General features: G+C 44.8%; 1 non-coding gene across 1 annotated transcript; it reads left to right on the forward strand.

Annotated features, from left to right (window-relative positions):
* The first annotated feature begins 459 nt into the window (after nucleotides 1–459).
* On the forward strand, nucleotides 460–534 carry Trnas-gga (transfer RNA serine (anticodon GGA)). The gene has a single exon. It is a non-coding gene; the product is annotated as a tRNA-Ser (tRNA).
* Nucleotides 535–19,607: the final 19,073 nt, after the last annotated feature.

Here is a 19,607-nt window from a genome sequence, read left to right on the forward strand (position 1 = left end):
GAGTACCGGGCGTGAGTCGTGCTTCGGTAGCTCAGTTGGTAGAGCACTTGCCCGCGAAAGGCAAAGGTCCCGAGTTCGAGTCTCGGTCGGGCACACAGTTTTAATCTGCCAGGAAGTTTTATATCAGCGCACACTCCGCTGCAGAGTGAAAATCTCGTTCTGGAAACATCCCCCAGGCTGTGGCTAAGCCATGTCTCCCCAATATCCTTTCTTTCAGGAGTGTTAGTTCTGTAAGGTTCGCAGGAGAGCTTCTGTAAAGTTTGGAAGGTAGGAGACGAGGTACTGGCAGAAGTAAAGCTGTGAGTACCGGGCGTGAGTCGTGCTTCAAATGGCTCAAATGGCTCTGAGCACTATGGGACTCAACTGCTGTGGTCATAAGTCCCCTAGAACTTAGAACTACTTAAACCTAACTAACCTAAGGACAGCACACAACACCCAGCCATCACGAGGCAGAGGTCGTGCTTCGGTAGCTCAGTTGGTAGAGCACTTGCCCGGGAAAGGCAAAGGTCCCGAGTTCGAGTCTCGGTCGGGCACACAGTTTTAATCTGCCAGGAAGTTTCATATCAGCGCACACTCCGCTGCAGAGTGAAAATCTCATTCTGGAAACATCCCCCAGGCTGTGGCTAAGCCATGTCTCCGCAATATCCCTTCTTTCAGGAGTGCTAGTTCTGTAAGGTTCGCAGGAGAGCTTCTGTAAAGTTTGGAAGGTAGGAGACGAGGTACTGGCAGAAGTAAAGCTGTGAGTACCGGGCGTGAGTCGTGCTTCGGTAGCTCAGTTGGTAGAGCACTTGCCCGCGAAAGGCAAAGGTCCCGAGTTCGAGTCTCGGTCGGGCACACAGTTTTAATCTGCCAGGAAGTTTCATCATCATAGATATTTAGTGCCACCGGTGAGAAGCTGTTGCTGTTACTACACTCCTCTCCAGTCACTTTAATGTGACCAGTTGTGAAAAGCCTGAAAAACCACCTTTTGCAGCGAGAACTGCGGCGAGACATGCTGGAAGAGATTCACTGACCATTCTGGAAGATACCGCCAGGGATGTGGAGTCACGCCGACTCCAGAGCCGTGTCCAGGTGCGCTAGCAATTCTTGGTTGAGGATCCATGTCGCGAACAGCCTGATCGAGTTGAGCCCATAGGTTGTCAATTGGTTTTAAATCAGTGGCCAAGGGAGTACGGTACACTCGTCGTGTGCCCTTCGAAAACCACTCTTGAAAACTGCGAGCTGTGAGACACTTGGTGTGCTGCTGGTAGATGCTATCGTGCCGAGGAAAAACGGACTATGTGTAGGGTTGGGCATAATCCGCAAGGTTAGATACATGCTTGTATTGAACCACTGTGCCTTACTGAATGACGAGATCTTCTAGGGATCATCGTGGAAACATTTCCAGACCGGTGATTGTTGCAGGGTATTTTCTTCAAATGTATCACGCCGTACACGTCAACGGCTATCTGTCCGACGGAGCATAAGACGTGATTCATCTGGACATCTGTCACCACGCCGTGTTGCGGTGCTGGCGAGCAGATACCAGCCTCTGCCGCCGATGGCAGCAAGGATACATGGACCAGGTGCCTTCTACAAAGGGCTGTTGACAGCAACGTTTGCTGACCGGTCGTTGAGGAGAGGTTGTTGCTAGCCCCTTGGTTCATCTGGGTGTCACCCATGAAGTAGCAAATGGATTATAGCGGAGAGTCCGTTGGTCCGATGACGTGAAGACGTTGATTTGTGGCGAATTATCCACCTGCGACGTGGTTCCGTGTTACCCGGACGTTGGAGGGAAGGGAAGGTTGGTGGATATGACGCCAAACCGTAGGCCACTGCTTAGATGGATGTTGCTGCTGGATATGTAACGAAGCAGTAAGATGTAAAAATCTTTAGTTCGAGGAGAATGGGTGTTCGGTAAGTGGGTCTAAGCATAACTGAAGTCGTCGATGAAATCAGAAATGGGCGTCAGACGGTGCTTGATGTGTCCGACTAGTACTGGTGGCGTTATGGCAGCGGGCATAAGAATTCCAGCAAGATGCGCGTAAGGGAGGTGCCTCCGTTCCACGACTTGTGCGTAGTGGACATGTACAAGAACGCCGCTCGGAGTCGCACATTGACAAGGCCGAGGCCTCCCGCTCGCGGGGAAAGGGTGAGCGCTTCGTAGCGCACCTTAAAGAGCGTACCGACCGTAAGAAGGTATCTGAAAACAGCCTGGAGGCTACGTCCAATAGTTGATGGCAGCGGGAGGAGCTGTGCGATGTGGACCATTCTGGAGGTCACATGTTGATTGAGGTATTGGACACGTTATAAAGAATCGAGTCGGCGGAGGAGATTTTGTCGCACCGCTGTGCGGATAATTTGCACACCGAAAGTTGATAGCAGCGCAGCGGCGCACGGTGGAGGTGAAAAAGATACTAAGGTACCTCGACAGTTGCACGATTATTTGCCCGTACACATCCCCGAGCCGCCGTTCACCCCTGTCATTTTAGGCCCTTGGACCCGATCTTGGATAGCGCCATTTTGCTATGTACGGTTTACTTTAAACACGGAGGCACGCGAACTGTTCACAAACTTAGCCGCTTCGGAAGTGCTTCCACTCTTGGCCCCTCCTGGACGCCAGAAAAATCGCTTAGTTTCCGCAGTACGGCAACGACTGCACTGTTCTTCCTATCGCCCGACGACGTACTCTCCACTGCTAGCGCTGCACCTGCCATCTGTGGGTGACTACTGCACTTTGACGTTGAACAAAGACGGTGGTCACTTTAATGTGGCTCAGCTAACGCTACGCCTTCTTCCAGACGTCAGCTCGTGACATAATTATATTAAATTCTCCGTTATTTTCAGGAATCTAAGGTCGAACTCAAGCATTTGACTTAAATAAATCGAGTGGATTGATTCAGATGGAAGGCTCTTTGTTGCATCATAACCTACATTATTACTTTGTAATAACTAGTTTTGATGTAGCATACTGGCACATCCGGCTACAATATACAATTGCTCGAAAACATTCCACCATTTTCATATCAATGTTTTTACTCATATTAACTTCACACGCTTCCATCGTGTATTTCAAGTTTTCGCATTTGGTTCTCTGTTAAGCAATTATCGAAGACATTATTAACATTTATTAGAAGTTAGAATCACTCTTATATGCATCGACTTCATAGGAAAGCTTCCGTGATATAAATGCTACAAGCGTCGTAGGGGAACCCTGCCCAACTAGACACTTTCTTAAAAAACCACATCTTAAGTTCTTGGGGTGTCACTGTCGATGTACAGCGATAATGTTCATCGATACAGATAACTAGTTTCATCAACAAGACGACAGCCCTTCAATTAACCCAGCATGCTGGAAGCAGCAGCCGGTGTTAATCAGTACAACGGAACAATGGCCAAAGTTGCAAATTTCACTTTTATTTACTTGATGACTAGTTTCGGGTCGGAACTCGTTTTCAAATCAATCGGATACCATTTTCACTTTCTGGATGATTTGAAAATGGGCCCCGACCCGAAACTCGTCATCAAATGAGTAAAAGTGGAGCACTACCGGGTGCTGACAACACTGTCTCACATGAGTGCTTGACATCTCCGTGTTGTTGACAGTGTTCACTGAAAATCTGACGCTGTTCACGACCCTTATATATCAGACCTGCTAAAAGCGTTAAACACGAACAACACTAAAGCAGTCATGCGGCCTTTCTGTCACAGAGGATCGCAACGCCAATAATTCACGTACTTATCGATGGTGTGTGTGTAGGCGTACGAAGTTAACACTGACGTTCACCCAAATCTTCAGAGTGCTTGTCTTTTTTTTTTCCTTTCAAAGAGACTACAACAGAATAAGAAATTTTGTCTGATCCAAAAAAGCGTTCAGCTCTAATGGTTCAAATGGCTCTGAGCACTATGGGATTTAACATCTGAGGTCATCAGTCCCCTAGACTTAGAACTACTTAAACCTAACTAACATAAGGACATCACACACATCCATGCCCGAGGCAGAATTCGAACCTGCGACCGTAGCAGCAGCCCGGATCCGGACTGAAGGGCCTAGAACCGCTCGGTCACAACGGCCGGCTCAGCTCTAATGGTTTCCATGTTTTGTCAGTGGAGTGTAACACAATCATACTAAGTACTGGTAGACTGTGCATGTGATTTATAAGCGTGTGCTGATGCGGACGTGATACTGTAGCTCACGTGAAGCGTTATCGCTGTCATCAGAGACTTGTAGTCTACTCACACAGCGTTAGAAACTTCTTAATGAGGAATTTAGTTGTGAATATTCATGGAGCCAAAGAATCCAGGCGTTCAAAATCTCCAGAGCTCCAGCACTGCGCAACAGTTACCGTGGTTTGATGAATAATAAGTTCGATGAATATGCATTTTTGAACAGCCTGAGGCACATCCTGTTGGGCGATGCTTGCCATGTTACCTTACGGGAACTTTGCCTCCGAAACGACCTTTGGACAAACTCCTGTGTTTCGTGGAATGACCTGCTGTACCGTGCTTTTGCTCTTCCATGGGATTATCTTGCACATCGTCTAAAAAAGTGCAGTGGGTTTTCCATCGGTCGACTGCTACGTTAAACATTTAATTGTCGAACAACCACATCATGACAGTTGGAAAATTTTATGCTTGGCGAATACGTCTAAAATGTTTATAATATTCTTCTGAGTGGTTACGGTAAACGACACGGTATTCACGAACTTACGGTATTTCCGATGATGGAAGACATTATAATTATTGTAGACTTACAGAATCCGAGGAAAAAGGTCTTAAGACAGAGGTACTATACAGCTGTTTCATTTAAAAGCACAGCTCCTTAAAAATGCCTGTCCTAGTCAGCTGATTCTTCATTTTCTACACCGGTGATATATTTATATTTGTTTTCATGAATAATTAAACACATAGGATGCCACTGCCGGAGTCCACCTATCCTGTGCTGATCCTATTTTCTCTTTGTACCTGCTACACACATCATCTACGAAAGTACATTTTACACGTCATTCTTAGATGGACAATGTTCCCCTCTGCCGCTCCTGAATACTTCAGTTTCTGTTGCACTAAGAATCACGTGTTGCTGGTATGAATATTGCATGGATAATCATAATAACACAACGGCCCAGTGCAAATCTTTCAGTTGGACGGCTTTTGGGAGACTTGCGTGTCGCTAACCCATCCTACCGATAATACGGGTCAAAGAGGACAAAGAGTCGGGACGAAATATGGTTACTGGCGAATATTTACAGCATTTATAAACCTGGATCAAAAGTAGACTGAGAATATTGGGGTCGATCCTGCACCGTTTGGGTTCCAGACACGAGCCTTGAGATAAGACCACTAGCACCGACCTTTCAGTGAGATTGTTCCCTTCTTTACTCTTTCAAGTGACCCTTATCCTTCACTGTCTAATCGTTGAACATTTAACATCCTGCATGCTCCAGGAGAGTGAGACACTATCTAGCAGATACTATAGGATATGTTGCAGACACCATTTGACCAGGTAATGAATCACCAAGTCATTTCAGTCATTCAGAAGCGCCCATTTTCGACGAGGATCTTCGGAATCGTTTGAGATGGAGCGACAAATGTTGGCACTGTGGCTTCACAAAAGAAAACAGATAGCTATGGAACTGTATTTCACTCACGAAGGGGTTCACTTGAAAGACCGTTGTTCGACTACATGAGTGGTGTTTGTGTGCTTGGAATTCTTAACGGTAGGGAGAGCCGATTAAAAGGTTTGTACAACTCGCACGCGAGTGTTACAGAAATAAGAGCCTGTGAGAAGTGCTACAAATAATGCGATGTCACCACGCGTACAGTTTTGCTCTCTATATTCGTTGCATCCGCGCTCCGTTTCCGATCAACAAATATACTACCCACTGCTATTTCTCTGGTGTGTTGCTCACTGGGCCAAAATTAAAAAGATATTGTCGTATGCGTAACTGCGGCGATAAATTATCTGATCAAAAGTATAGGGACACACCAGCGTAATGCGGAATTGAGCGCTAGATGTCAAGAGCGGCGGACCAGCCAGTATAAAGGGGGCACCGCCTCATGTGTTGCCACAGTTAACAGAGGAATGAGTCGATCAGGAGATCTCACTGACATCGAACTTGGACCAGTCACTGGATGTCACCTGAATAAAAAAAAAAGTCCACCAGGGACATTTCAACCCCTATATAGCTGCCGAAGTCGACTGTTGGTGATCTAATTGTAAAGTGGAAATGCAAAGGAACACACACAGCTGAATCAAGACCTGCCAGATCTCATATACTCGTACAGATGGACAGAGACCGTCGCACGTTGCGGAGGATAGTTCAAAAAATCGCATAAAATCAGCGGCAGCAATCACTCGTAAGAGTTCCGTCGTTTCATACTGAATTAAAAAGAATGGGATACGATTGTCGAGCAGTTCCTCACAAGCTACTAATTTATATATTCAGTGCTAAACAACACTTGAGATGGTCTAAAAACCTACGCCACTGGTGTACGAATGACTGGAAATGAGTGATTTGGAGTGATGGATTACGCTGTACCCTGAGGCAAGTGGCTGGAAGATTTTGAGTTAAGCGAATACTTCCCCATCATGCTGTAATGCCTCTATTTTGTGTCACCAGCGCATGCGACAGTGCTCGAGATTTACGAAGTATTGAATATTTTTGCAGAAATGACTTTTAACCCCACATGTGAAAACTGATAAAGATAGGACTTACTGTTATATTGTGAAATATAATTCCCAACAACAATATTTGTTATTATTTCTATAAACAGTTTTCTACAAAGAATAATCATATAACAAAAGATAATACCGCTAAAATAATGTATTGACATTGTATTGTCTGTGAAATTTTTTTCCTTCTATTGTTCTCTATGATGCGTGAAGCGACTGAGATCAAAGATAAAGCTGAGATCTGTTCTTTCAAATATCGTAAAAAATAATCGTGTTGTGTGAGGTGCAAGTAATCTAAAATGTAGCGTACAATTTACTAAACGGAATTCTAGTGTACGGACTTTTATTTGTAACTGTATAACCTACTATGAATGTTTTAAGTTTTGTTTCCGCAGCAAATGGAAAGCGACCATTAGCGCCTGGTCCGGCGATACTGAATTATTGGTAACTGATGAATAATACTGATATCGTGAACAGTCGGAACGGTGTAGGTTTCTGACATTTAATCCAGCATAAAGGGAAAGGTTGAAATTATTGATTTTCTACGAAAAATTACGTTTGTAAGAATACCTAGTCCAGACTGTGTTTTGTCTGCCGCCATTACGTGAGCGTATGGAGCGGCAATTTTAGTACTTTCGATCGATATTACAATATTGGAACTTTGAGGACAAGAACCCACAGCGATTTATTATTTTTCTGTTCTAAAAGTGAAAATAACATTCAGTACAACAATTTCAGACTTAACGTAAATGAAATAATTTCTTTGGCTCAGAGTAATTCATCAGTGACTCAAAAAACATATTTACGACACCAGTGTTGTTATGGGAAGAGTTTGTGGTGTAATATATTAATTATTTGGTGCATACATTTTAATGTCAGTTACTGGATTAATGCAAGAGCAGTTTAATATTTATTTATGCTGATAAGGTATGACAATTCATTATAGTCCTGGAACCGCAAGACCGCAACGGTCGCAGGTTCGAATCCCGCCTCGGGCATGGAAGTTTGTGATGTCCTTAGGTTAGTTAGGTTTAAGTAGTTCTAAGTTCTAGGGGACTAATGACCTCAGCAGTTGAGTCCCATAGTGCTCAGAGCCATTTGAACCATTTTTTTCATTATAGTCGGGCTCAACAGCACATAAATAAGTATTATCAGAGGTTATTTATTTCTTTTAAATAATGTTATTCTTGCTGCTACATTTTCATACGTTTTACAATAACACGTACACACCACCACAACGACTTTAAACAAACAGAACAAAACCCATTACAATGTATAGCGACAACAGTGAAGGGCAGAGATAGTGGATGGTGGTGTTACGGAAAGGGGGGGGGGGGGGGGGACGGTTGGGATGTGACATCCGCATTGCGCTTAAGAGAGCGCTAACTGCGGAGGGATGTAAACACACTTTGCCACATTGTACGCAATACAGTGAAGGAGAATTTCAAAAAAATGGTTCAAATGGCTCTGAGCACTATGGGACTTAACATCTATGGTCATCAGTCCTCTAGAACTTAGAACTACTTAAACCTAACTAATCTAAGGACATCACACAACAAATATAGGTGTATATGGGCTAGTATATAATCAAGGCTTTTCTTCTGACAGTACTTTCTCAACAGCGCAATGCCTTAAACTGACTGATGTTCTTGTGCGTTATCTGTGTTGGCTCAATAAATTGCTCCATTCCCTGCGATTTAACATTATTTTATAACGAGCGTCCCGTCTCATTGTGTGGACCCACAAAGGAATAAATGAGGGGAGTGATTAATAGTCTGCCCCGTGAAAGTATTAAAAGTGCAGATATTTTTCCCTCTATGCAACTACAGAATGTTGATGGCTCTGTAAGCGAACGAAAAATTTACGAGTTTATAAATCGCTTTAAATGCAACGGGTATCTGTCTGCGTCAAAAGTTTCTGGGTAAGAAAGCTGCCTCACAAGTGGAGCGGTATTTTCGACCTCTGCCTTAACGACCAGATTAAAAGATACAGTAAGTTATACACTTATTATCCTACGAGGCTAACACGTACCAGAAAATAAATAACTCACCAGTGGCCGGAAAACAAACAACCAACTGACAACACCGTGAAAAGAGGAGGAGACTGGGTAACGACGACGCCAATTGAACGTAGCGAGAAAACCATTGCGATGACTCCAGCAGAGTTCGGATGCAGAGAACATCACTTAAATACCTTTTGCTGGTCACAATACAACAGTCGACGGCAATCAAAGGGCAGCGAACAGACTTCTGTCTCCGGCGATACTTGTGGCTGAAACCACAGTCGACAGCACCACTAGGAGGATACATTCACTTGAGTAACTGGGTTGACACGACGTAGCGTCTGCGGATCCCACTGCAGCACTAACATCCGTGCACAGCTGAGAGACGGAGAGAGAGAGAGAGAGAGAGAGAGAGAGAGACTGGGGGTCTGACAGTCCCTTTCCAGTTGGCGATCGGTGTTAACCCTCGCTCGCTGCGCCTGTTATCACACGCAAAACACAGCCTGAGCCAAATGCCATGTGTCTTCCCTCTAGACACCGCATCGGCTTACATCCGTAGTCAAAGTGATTACTTCACCCTCCTCAGCAGTTACAGCCGTAGGGTAAAACTATCTATGAAGTGAGCATTCGGATGCGTAGAACGAGAATTCTGTCAGCAACATCCCCTGCAGCTCAATGCACGTGATTTTTGGGACGGTGCATTTTAACACATATGGCGCTTAGTGTATTTTGAGCGTTATTATTTCCCCACTACGGATGATCATCTTCGGAAGTACAATGAAACTTTGTACACGGATTTTACAGACATCTGAACAGTCTGACACCAGGAACCGAAGTTGGCTTAAAAATGTGAAGGGCAAAGGTACTACGCTTTCAAGCCACAATATCATAGCTGGTTTCCATGTTTTTACGATTTTTCGGCGACAGGATAAGAAGTGACAGTCAGCAACATGGTTTTTCGTTTTCCATTACACTTATTCATATTGTCGAATCTCTGTTCCCATTAATTACGTTGCAATGACACTGTAGACAGTGCCGAAGAGTCACGAAAACACAACGCATTTAGAACTACGAAACTGTGACTGTAAATACGGTAAGCGATTTGCACCACCTGGTTGTCCAGGTTTATTCTCAATTTTTCTATATTTACCCTTCTGCTTTTTGTAAACAAGTAAAATATTTACAACGTTTTTCGCTATCTCACTACAAAGTAAAATTACACACCATATATGAAAAAATAAAAAATAAAACACGAGTGCTGAAATTTTGGAGTAATAAATGAAGTGGCGGCCGAATTTTTTTTTTTTTTTTTTTACATTTTCTATTGCATTGTTTTATATTGTATAATCTCTTCCAATTAATTATGTTACGGTGATATTGTATAGGGATACACACAAGGAGTCGAGAACTTGCATAAATTGAAGGAAATTAATCAAACTGTGACGTTTAAATTTTATCTGTATGTATGTATTGTGTATTGTGTATTAAGCCGGGAACCTAGAAACAACGGAGAGGCTTCGTCCCGCAGTAGCCTTCGGTGGTTCACAACCCCACAACAGGCCACACCACAACACTCACCTCACCGACGCCCCACGCCGAACCCAGGGTTATTGTGCGGTTCGACCCCCAGTGCCGGCTCTTGCAATCTTCTGAAATGTGTGGATGTTATTTTTCCGAAAGTCACGTGATCTGTAGCCAGACTCATGCGTTCTACACACCAACGTGAATAGTCGTTTTGTTGCCACTTCCCCCAATTATTTTAGTAATTCTGTTGGAATGCTATCCATTCCATCTGCCTTATTTGATCTTAAGTGCTCCAAAGCTCTCTTAAATTCTCATTCTAATACTGGATCTCATATCTCTTCCAAATCAACTGCTATTTCTTCTTCTATCACATCAGACAAATCTTTCCCCTCAAGGGGACTTCAATGTACACTTTCCACCTATCTGCTCTCTCCCTTGCATTCAACAATGAAATTCTCGTGGCACCTTTCATGTTACCATTCTTGCTTTTTATTTCACCGAAGGTTGTTTTGAATGTCCTACATACTGAGTCAGTTCTCAGACTATCATATCTTTTTCGATTTCTTCACATGTTTCATGCAGCCATTTCGTCTTAGCTTCCCTGCACTTCCTATTTATTTCATTCCTTAGTGACTTGTATTTCTCTATTCCTGAATTCCCTGCACATTTTTGTACTTCCTTCTTTCATCGATCAACTGAAGTATTTCTTCTGTTAGCCATGGTTTCTTCGCAGTTACCTTTTTGTATCTATGTTATTCTTTCCAATTTTTGTGATTGACCTTTTTAGAGATGCCCATTCCACTTCAACTGTACTGGCTACTGAGCTACTCGTTATTTCTGTATCTATAGCATTAGACTTCAAGCATATCTCGTCATTCCTTAATACATCCGTATCCCACTTCTTTGCGTATTTATTCTTCCTGACTAATCTCTTAAACTTCAGCCAACTCTTCATCACTACTAGACTGTGATCTGAGTCTGTATGTGCTCCTAGGTATGCGTTATAGTCCAGTATCTGATTTCGGAATCTCTGTCTGACCAAGATGTAATGTAACTGAAATATTCCTGTTCCATCCGGCGTGTTCCAAGTATACCTGCTCCACTTGTGATTCTGGAAAAGAGTATTCGCTATTAATAGCTGAAATTTATTACAGAACGCAAATAGTCTTTCTCCTCTCTCGTTGCTTATCCCAAGCTGTCATACAGCTGGGAAAATAATGTAGGGCAATCAAAAGATCTTGATTTAGAGCTGCTGCTGGATCCACGATACAGTCCTGACTTGATCTGCATATGTATTTGTAGCTTTTGGTCCAATGAAGTTGTCTCTCTGTGAAAGAAAGCGTTCTTTGGGTGAAGAGGTTGTGGAGGCTGTCGAAAGTGTACATGTACACGATGTCACAAAGCTTCCTCCAAGACGAAATTAGGGAAATTGTAAAAAGATGTACAAAGTGGGTAGAGGTCGACGGAGAGTCTATGGAGAAATGATGTTTTTTATAATGTTGTTTTGCTAATAAACAAATTCCTTCTTTGTAAAAAATTGCTTTTACTCTGTGACTTCCCCTCGTAGACGTAGAAGTAATGTGCATGCCTAAGTTGAGATTGATACAAAAGTAACGATCTCGGTTTCAACATCACGTCGATATCTCAATAAGATCTTTGGAGACGAACAAGAAGCTCAGCGGGACAAAGATGGAAAATATATCAACCTTTGCTGAGGGGCAGGGGACGAAGATGGCATTAATGAAATGCCGAAACTGATCACATGAAAGAAAAACAATGTCTGAAAGGAAACTGCTTTCTGATGATTTTTATTGGTTAAAAATCAAAAGGACGTGGTACTGGGCGATTCAGTAAAAAGTTACATGTCATCCTTGGTTTCGCTTCTCGGCAACCACGAGAAACGGAGTTGTTACTATTAGACTAAGACTAAGTCACATGTATATTAATGTAATGAAACATTTGTCACTTTTAATTCCGTTTCCAATCCGTTATCCCTACCTCACTGACGAAGACTTAGTACATGCACAGATACGATGTCATGGATACCCAAGGACAATTACACTGTACGGTATTTCAATAGTTTAGTACTAAATTTTTCACTTAGAGTAGCTCTTAATACTGTGAACAAGACCGTCGCCAATTGTACTTGCCATTTCCATTCGTATTTGTGAAACAGAACTTAAAAATTTCAAGGTTTTTCTAATGTTCCATTGTATGCGAGAGACGGCTGAGAAGTAATGCCTCCGAATTTTTTATGTGAAAATTTTGAAACATTTTTAAATAACACAAGCGTTCTTAACATTATATATCATTATTCTTCATGTCTACATATTTATTTCTCAACATAGTCACTCTGGCGAAGAAACCATGTCTCACAACGAGACGTCACTTCAGTGATACCATCACTGTAGAATGTTTCACTTTTTGAGGGACCACGACCTCACCTCTGCTTTCCCTGCTTCATCACTATCGAGATTAAGACCTCAAAGACGTTCTTTAAATTCTGGAAAAATAAAAAGCGCATGGGGCCATGTCGATAGTGTATGGAGGATGATCGATGACAGTGAACCCAGCGAATCGAATCGCTGCAGATGTCGCAGCGCTCGTGTGTGGTAGTGCATGGCCATGCTGAAGGAGACGGTGCTCCATGTGTGGATGTGTGAACGAATGTCATCGATATGAGCTTTTGGAGCCGAATGCCCACTCGTGTGCCCTTGATGAGTGCACGACACAAAGCTTTATGCCTAGCCTGGGCCCGTCAACAACGACATGGTATTGTTCATGACTGGAAACATGTTGCTTGGTCTGACGAGTCTCGTTTCAAATTGTATCGAGCGGATGGACGTGCACGGGTATGGACATAACCTCATGAATCCATGGACCCTGCACGTCAGCAGCGGACTGCTTAAGCTGGTGGAGGCTCTGTAATGGCGTGGGGCGTGTGCAGTTGGAGTGACATGGGACGCCTGATACGTCTACATACTACTCTGACAGGTGACACGTACGTAAGCATCCTGTCTGATCACCTGCAGCCATTCATGTCCATTGTGCATTCCGACGGACTTTGGTAAATCCAGTCCTCACAATCCGACACCCCACACGTCCAGAATTGCTACGGAGTGGCTCCAGGAACACTCTTCTGAGTTTAAACACTTCCGCTGGCCACCAAACCCCGCAGAAAAGAACATTATTGAGCATATCTGGGATGCCTTGCAACGTACTGTGCTCCTCCTCCACCCCCAGCCCCCAGCCCCTCCCGTACTGTTTCGGATTTATGGGCAGCCCTGGACTTCCCTCCAGAAATACTTCAGACATTAGTCGAGTCCATGCCACGTCATGGTGCGGCACTCGCAGGGGCCCTATACGATATTAGGAAGGTGTAACAGTTTCTTTGGCTCGTAAGTGTACTTAAAAGTATACAATTTCACTTCTTTCTCTCTTTCCCAATATCTGCTCCCCTTTTCTAGATCCATTTTGCTGATGCAGTATATTTACTGTCAATGGCAGTTTTAAAGGACACAAGAACGCTTCGAAATTTTCCATACAACTGTTTGAGCTGTAGTGTCATCCTTCGATGATTTTACAGCTCTAGAATATTAAGTAATAACCATGATGTACTGCGTCAGTATTATTTGTTCCGCGAAGGAAACATCTGAACCCTCTGTGTGAGACACCGACAGCCACTTCCGCTTGTATCATCACTAACAGTTCTGCACGCTAAGCTGTATTTCATTATCGATGCACATAAAGATCTGCGCAGACTTCCCCGGTACCGGCAACCATCAGGCACGCACTCTTTTTGGGCAATTCGGCGTTATCTGCTGCATGTTTCCTGTTGTGAACGTCCGACGTATCTTAACACTGTACTTTACCTTTCCATCAAAGTACACAGTATTTCTGGTATATTTACTGTATCTGCGTTCATCATTGTTTTTGAGACATTTCACCGGTCATAAAACTTTTTACTTCACTTTTTTTGTATTTCCTGGTGATATTCACTTATCTTTCAACTGTAAACCACAATAAGGTTCTTGTTTACATACTCAACCATTTTGGAAATACTTACATCCTTGGCCCGAAAGCCGTTGATCAAGTATTTTTCTTCAAAAAAATTGGTTCAAATGGCTCTGAGCACTATGGGACTTAACATCTATGGTCATCAGTCCCCTAGAACTTAGAACTACTTAAACCTAACTAACTTAAGGACAGCACACAACACCCAGCCACCACGAGGCAGAGAAAATCCCTGACCCCGCCGGGAATCGAACCCGGGAACCCGGGCGTGGGAAGCGAGAACGCTACCGCACGACCACTAGATGCGGGCAAGTATTATTGTGTCAAATATTATGCTGTCTGGAAATTTGTTGACAGGAATCAAATAATATATGAATTTTTTAGTTTAAGTAAATACACTCCTGGAAATTGAAATAAGAACACCGTGAATTCATTGTCCCAGGAAGGGGAAACTTTATTGACACATTCCTGGGGTCAGATACATCACATGATCACACTGACAGAACCACAGGCACATAGACACAGGCAACAGAGCATGCACAATGTCGGCACTAGTACAGTGTATATCCACCTTTCGCAGCAATGCAGGCTGCTATTCTCCCATGGAGACGATCGTAGAGATGCTGGATGTAGTCCTGTGGAACGGCTTGCCATGCCATTTCCACCTGGCGCCTCAGTTGGACCAGCGTTCGTGCTGGACGTGCAGACCGCGTGAGACGACGCTTCATCCAGTCCCAAACATGCTCAATGGGGGACAGATCCGGAGATCTTGCTGGCCAGGGTAGTTGACTTACACCTTCTAGAGCACGTTGGGTGGCACGGGATACATGCGGACGTGCATTGTCCTGTTGGAACAGCAAGTTCCCTTGCCGGTCTAGGAATGGTAGAACGATGGGTTCGATGACGGTTTGGATGTACCGTGCACTATTCAGTGTCCCCTCGACGATCACCAGTGGTGTACGGCCAGTGTAGGAGATCGCTCCCCACACCATGATGCCGGGTGTTGGCCCTGTGTGCCTCGGTCGTATGCAGTCCTGATTGTGGCGCTCACCTGCACGGTGCCAAACACGCATACGACCATCATTGGCACCAAGGCAGAAGCGACTCTCATCGCTGAAGACGACACGTCTCCATTCGTCCCTCCAATCACGCCTGTCGCGACACCACTGGAGGCGGGCTGCACGATGTTGGGGCGTGAGCGGAAGACGGCCTAACGGTGTGCGGGACCGTAGCCCAGCTTCATGGAGACGGTTGTGAATGGTCCTCGCCGATACCCCAGGAGCAACAGTGCCCCTAATTTGCTGGGAAGTGGCGGTGCGGTCCCCTACGGCACTGCGTAGGATCCTACGGTCTTGGCGTGCATCCGTGCGTCGCTGCGGTCCGGTCCCAGGTCGACGGGCACGTGCACCTTCCGCCGACCACTGGCGACAACATCGATGTACTGTGGAGACCTCACGCCCCACGTGTTGAGCAATTCGGCGGTACGTCCACCCGGCCTCCCGCATGCCCACTATACGCCCTCGCTCAATGTCCGTCAACTGCACATACGGTTCACGTCCACGCTGTCGCGGCATGCTACCAGTGTTAAAGACTGCGATGGAGCTCCGTATGCCACGGCAAACTGGCTGACACTGACGGCGGCGGTGCACAAATGCTGCGCAGCTAGCGCCATTCGACGGCCAACACCGCGGTTCCTGGTGTGTCCGCTGTGCCGTGCGTGTGATCATTGCTTGTACAGCCCTCTCGCAGTGTCCGGAGCAAGTATGGTGGGTCTGAGACACCGGTGTCAATGTGTTCTTTTTTCCATTTCCAGGAGTGTATTTTATTTTATTGTTAGACTTTAGCTAATTTCTCCGCCTTACATATTACCAAGTTTCTTCACAACAGACATGTCAGTGAACAAACTGTTAGTGCTGCTGAGCCTGTGAGCCTGGATGATGAATAGTTTATATAAGGGCCAGACAAAAATACGGAAACACATCGAAGAATGCATGTTTGCACGTGTATGCAGGCTCTAGTCAAGCCTGCAGGTTGCGTTGTTCTGTCTGATCACGGAAGGCACCTGTGCACTCTCCACAGTACGTTGCAACTGTCAGTCGTAGTCAGAGCAGCGTTCTGTGTAGTTATGGCGTTATGTCGAATCTAGTTGAAATCGAACGTGGGAAAATTGTTGGTTATCGTATCGTGTGTGTGCTTTCGTAACCAAAAGCGAAAAATATCATCTGCCAACGAAAAATAAGAGAACGACGGACGACGACAGCAGGAGTCAATGCAGAACTGAATGTCGCACTCGCGAACACAGCCAAAAAAAAAGGTCCCAAAAGTGAAACATGGGGAGGGGTCGGTGATGATTTGGGTAACCATATCGTATCTTGGTATTCCTGGGTCCCACGGAAAATCTTGCATAGTCGCGCTACTGCGAAGGATTATGCGACCATTTTGGCTGATCAGCTCCACCCAATGGTACAATGTTTGGCCCCCAATAGTGATAGTGTGTTCCTATCAACACAGCTCACTTCATTGGGGAATGGTTTTGTGAGCACAAGGATAAACTGTCGCATCTTCGACGGCCGCAACAATCAGCGGATCTCAGTATGACTGAGTCTTTATGGTCAACTTTGGAGGGAATGGTGTGTGATCGCTCTCCATCATCCTTACGTGAACTTGCCACTATTTTGCAGAAAGATTGATACAACATTCACTTTAAAACAAAACAGTACCTTCATTTACGCATTACAGGTGGGCTGGAAACTGTTGTGAATGACAACGATTTTCCTACATCGCATTACATCAACATCTACATAGTTACTCCGCTAGCCATCGTACGGTGCGTGGCGGAGGGTATCCTGTATCATAACTACACTGACGAGCCAAAGAAACTGGTATACGCATTCAAATACAGATATATGTAAACAGGCAGAATACGGCGCTGTGGTCGGCAACACCTGTATGAGACAATAAGTGCCCGGCTCTGGAAACCCAAATCAATGTTTCGTTGAATAGTTCGCACGCTGACATTTTTTGATGGCCCAGCATTGATACCTGCAGCAATTTGCGGAAGGGTTCCTCTGAACCGTGCGTGGTTCATGTTCATGCCATCTATTATGTAATATCTTGTTTTACCGTACGACCGCCTCGTCATTTTAAATTTCAATTACTGGTGTCACTGAATTGCTGTCTTGCCTGCCCATGAGCGGCAGCAGCAGCGCATATCGATAAGTGCACCGTGGTAGTATCTCTGGGCGACCGATAGTATTTCCGGATCGTCGTGTGTCTGGAAATCAGTCGGAGTAGGACCAGCAGGGCGGTCGATCGCGACGCAGCACTGGTGCAGTCGGGCACGGAGCCCCAGTGAGGTCCGCACAGCCACTACCAGTGGGGACGACCGTTGGTTGGTCGTTCGGTCGGTCGTCTCATCGACGACATGTATTTGGGTCGGTTCCTTCCTGTACAGAGATGTCGGTTGTGTTGTCTCTGCATGGTTGGGGCCGAGCCAGTGTCTTCGGGACGTCGTCCGTCTGAAGAAAGTCAGTGAGTTGGAGACGCACCAGTAGTGCAGTCGGGCACGGAGCAGTCGCGGACGGACCAGCAGTCCAGTCGGTCGGTTGGCGTGCAGCAGCAAGCAACCCCCCGCCGCGCAGAGTCGGGCTGGAGACGCTGGCGGCGTGCACGCGCGGTTGGAGTGTGAGGTGCTGCTTGCGAGTGGTACGAAGCTTGTCCTCCACCGATCTTGGACATGAAAGTTGAGTCTTCACTTTACTGTCCACCCTCAACTGTCTACATTTCTTTGTTTGATGCTGGTTGCCACTTTGGGACATTCCCGCGAGCACCAACGTGAGTGTCTTTAAGTCGGCTAGGATTCCAGCCGTCTTCCTGTGGAATTTAACTTGATTTATTCCCTGTTATTGAACTTCACCAGCGGTATCTCCTGCCTTGTGGCCCTTGACGCTCCGGTTACCTGCCCTGGTCGTTGACGTTATTTTAGGCAGTGTCTTTTCCTCGTCGTGTTGTTGTTGTCCAGCACGGCATGTAGTTCGAAAGCTGAGGTGTTGTTCGTCGTTGTGGGCGCCAATTTTCTGTGAGTGGTTGTATTAAAATCTTGTGGTCGTTTTGCTGATTGCGTGGAGTGGAACTGATTTGGTTGATTTATCGGTCGGCTGTCTGTCGGTTGGGTTGTCTCGCCTAAACGGGCGTTAGTGTTACTATCCCAGGCCGACCCTTGGAAACTTCTGAGCGCCGTTCCGTGTCTGTTACATAGTAACGTCCCTGCTTGAGATTTAGTATTTTGGTTAATGTGTGGCCTTCAGCCGAGTTTTAATATATCCTGAACTAATGTTATTGTCTTTCCCTTAAGGCATGAGGTTGTTATCGTCTATACGGGGCTTCCAGCCGAATTTTTTTATGAGATGTTTTAAGATAAGGCTTTTTGCCTTTTAAATTGAAACGCCTTTCTAGGCCTTAAGCAGTTAAACATATTTTGTTGATATGTGGCCTTCAGCCGAGTATTAATATCTCTTAAACTAATATTCTTGTCTTGCCCTTAAGGCATGAGATTTTTATATTTTTATATGGAGCCTTCAGTCGAATTTTACTGGAGAAGTTTTAAGATAAGGCCTTTGCCTTTTGGATTGAAACTCTTTCCAGCCATTAAACATATTTTGTTGATATGAGGCCTTCAGCCAAGTATTAATATCTCTTAAATCGTTTCCCTTGTCTTGCCCTTAAGGCATGAGATTGTTATTCTTAATTTTATATGAAATTTTTTGTGGTACGACCTTCTGCCTTTTAAAATGGAAGCCTTTCTCTTAGGGCTTAAGCCGTTAAATTATTTGCTGATATGTGGCCTTCAGCCGACTATTGATATCTCTTAACTTAATGTTCTTGTATTGCCTTAAAGCATAAGATTGTGATACTTCTGTTTGCTTGAAATAGTTTAAGATAAGGCCTTCTGCCTTTTTATTGAAACTTTCCTTATTCATTAATATGCGACCTCTAGCCTAGTTCCATTAAAATTATATTGCTAAGGCCTTCAGCCAATTAGATTGAAGATTTAGAAAATATTCTTGGGTGAAACCTCCGGAAGAACCTTGTATTTAAATTTTGCTTAGGCCTTGTGTCTTGGATTTTGAATGTGGCCGATCTAAAGTTAATCAAAGGAAGTCGATTAAAGTTTTGAGTGTTTTGGATTCTTGTTGTAATATTGTGTGTTGATAAATAAAGTTTTTGTGGCGGGTGAAACCGCCAGCAACTGATTTTGGCTCCTTTCCACAACCTAATCCGCTCTGGCCTGCTAGGCCAGACATTTCGTGCTCTTCTGACACATTGAACTATTTCCTTCAGTCGTCGTTGGTTCCGTTCTTGAAGGATCTTTTTCCGGCCGCATCGATGTCGGAGATTTGATGTTTTACCGGATTC

Source organism: Schistocerca serialis, chromosome 8, assembly GCF_023864345.2.
Source record: "Schistocerca serialis cubense isolate TAMUIC-IGC-003099 chromosome 8, iqSchSeri2.2, whole genome shotgun sequence".
Classification (NCBI taxonomy): Eukaryota; Metazoa; Arthropoda; class Insecta; order Orthoptera; family Acrididae; genus Schistocerca; species Schistocerca serialis.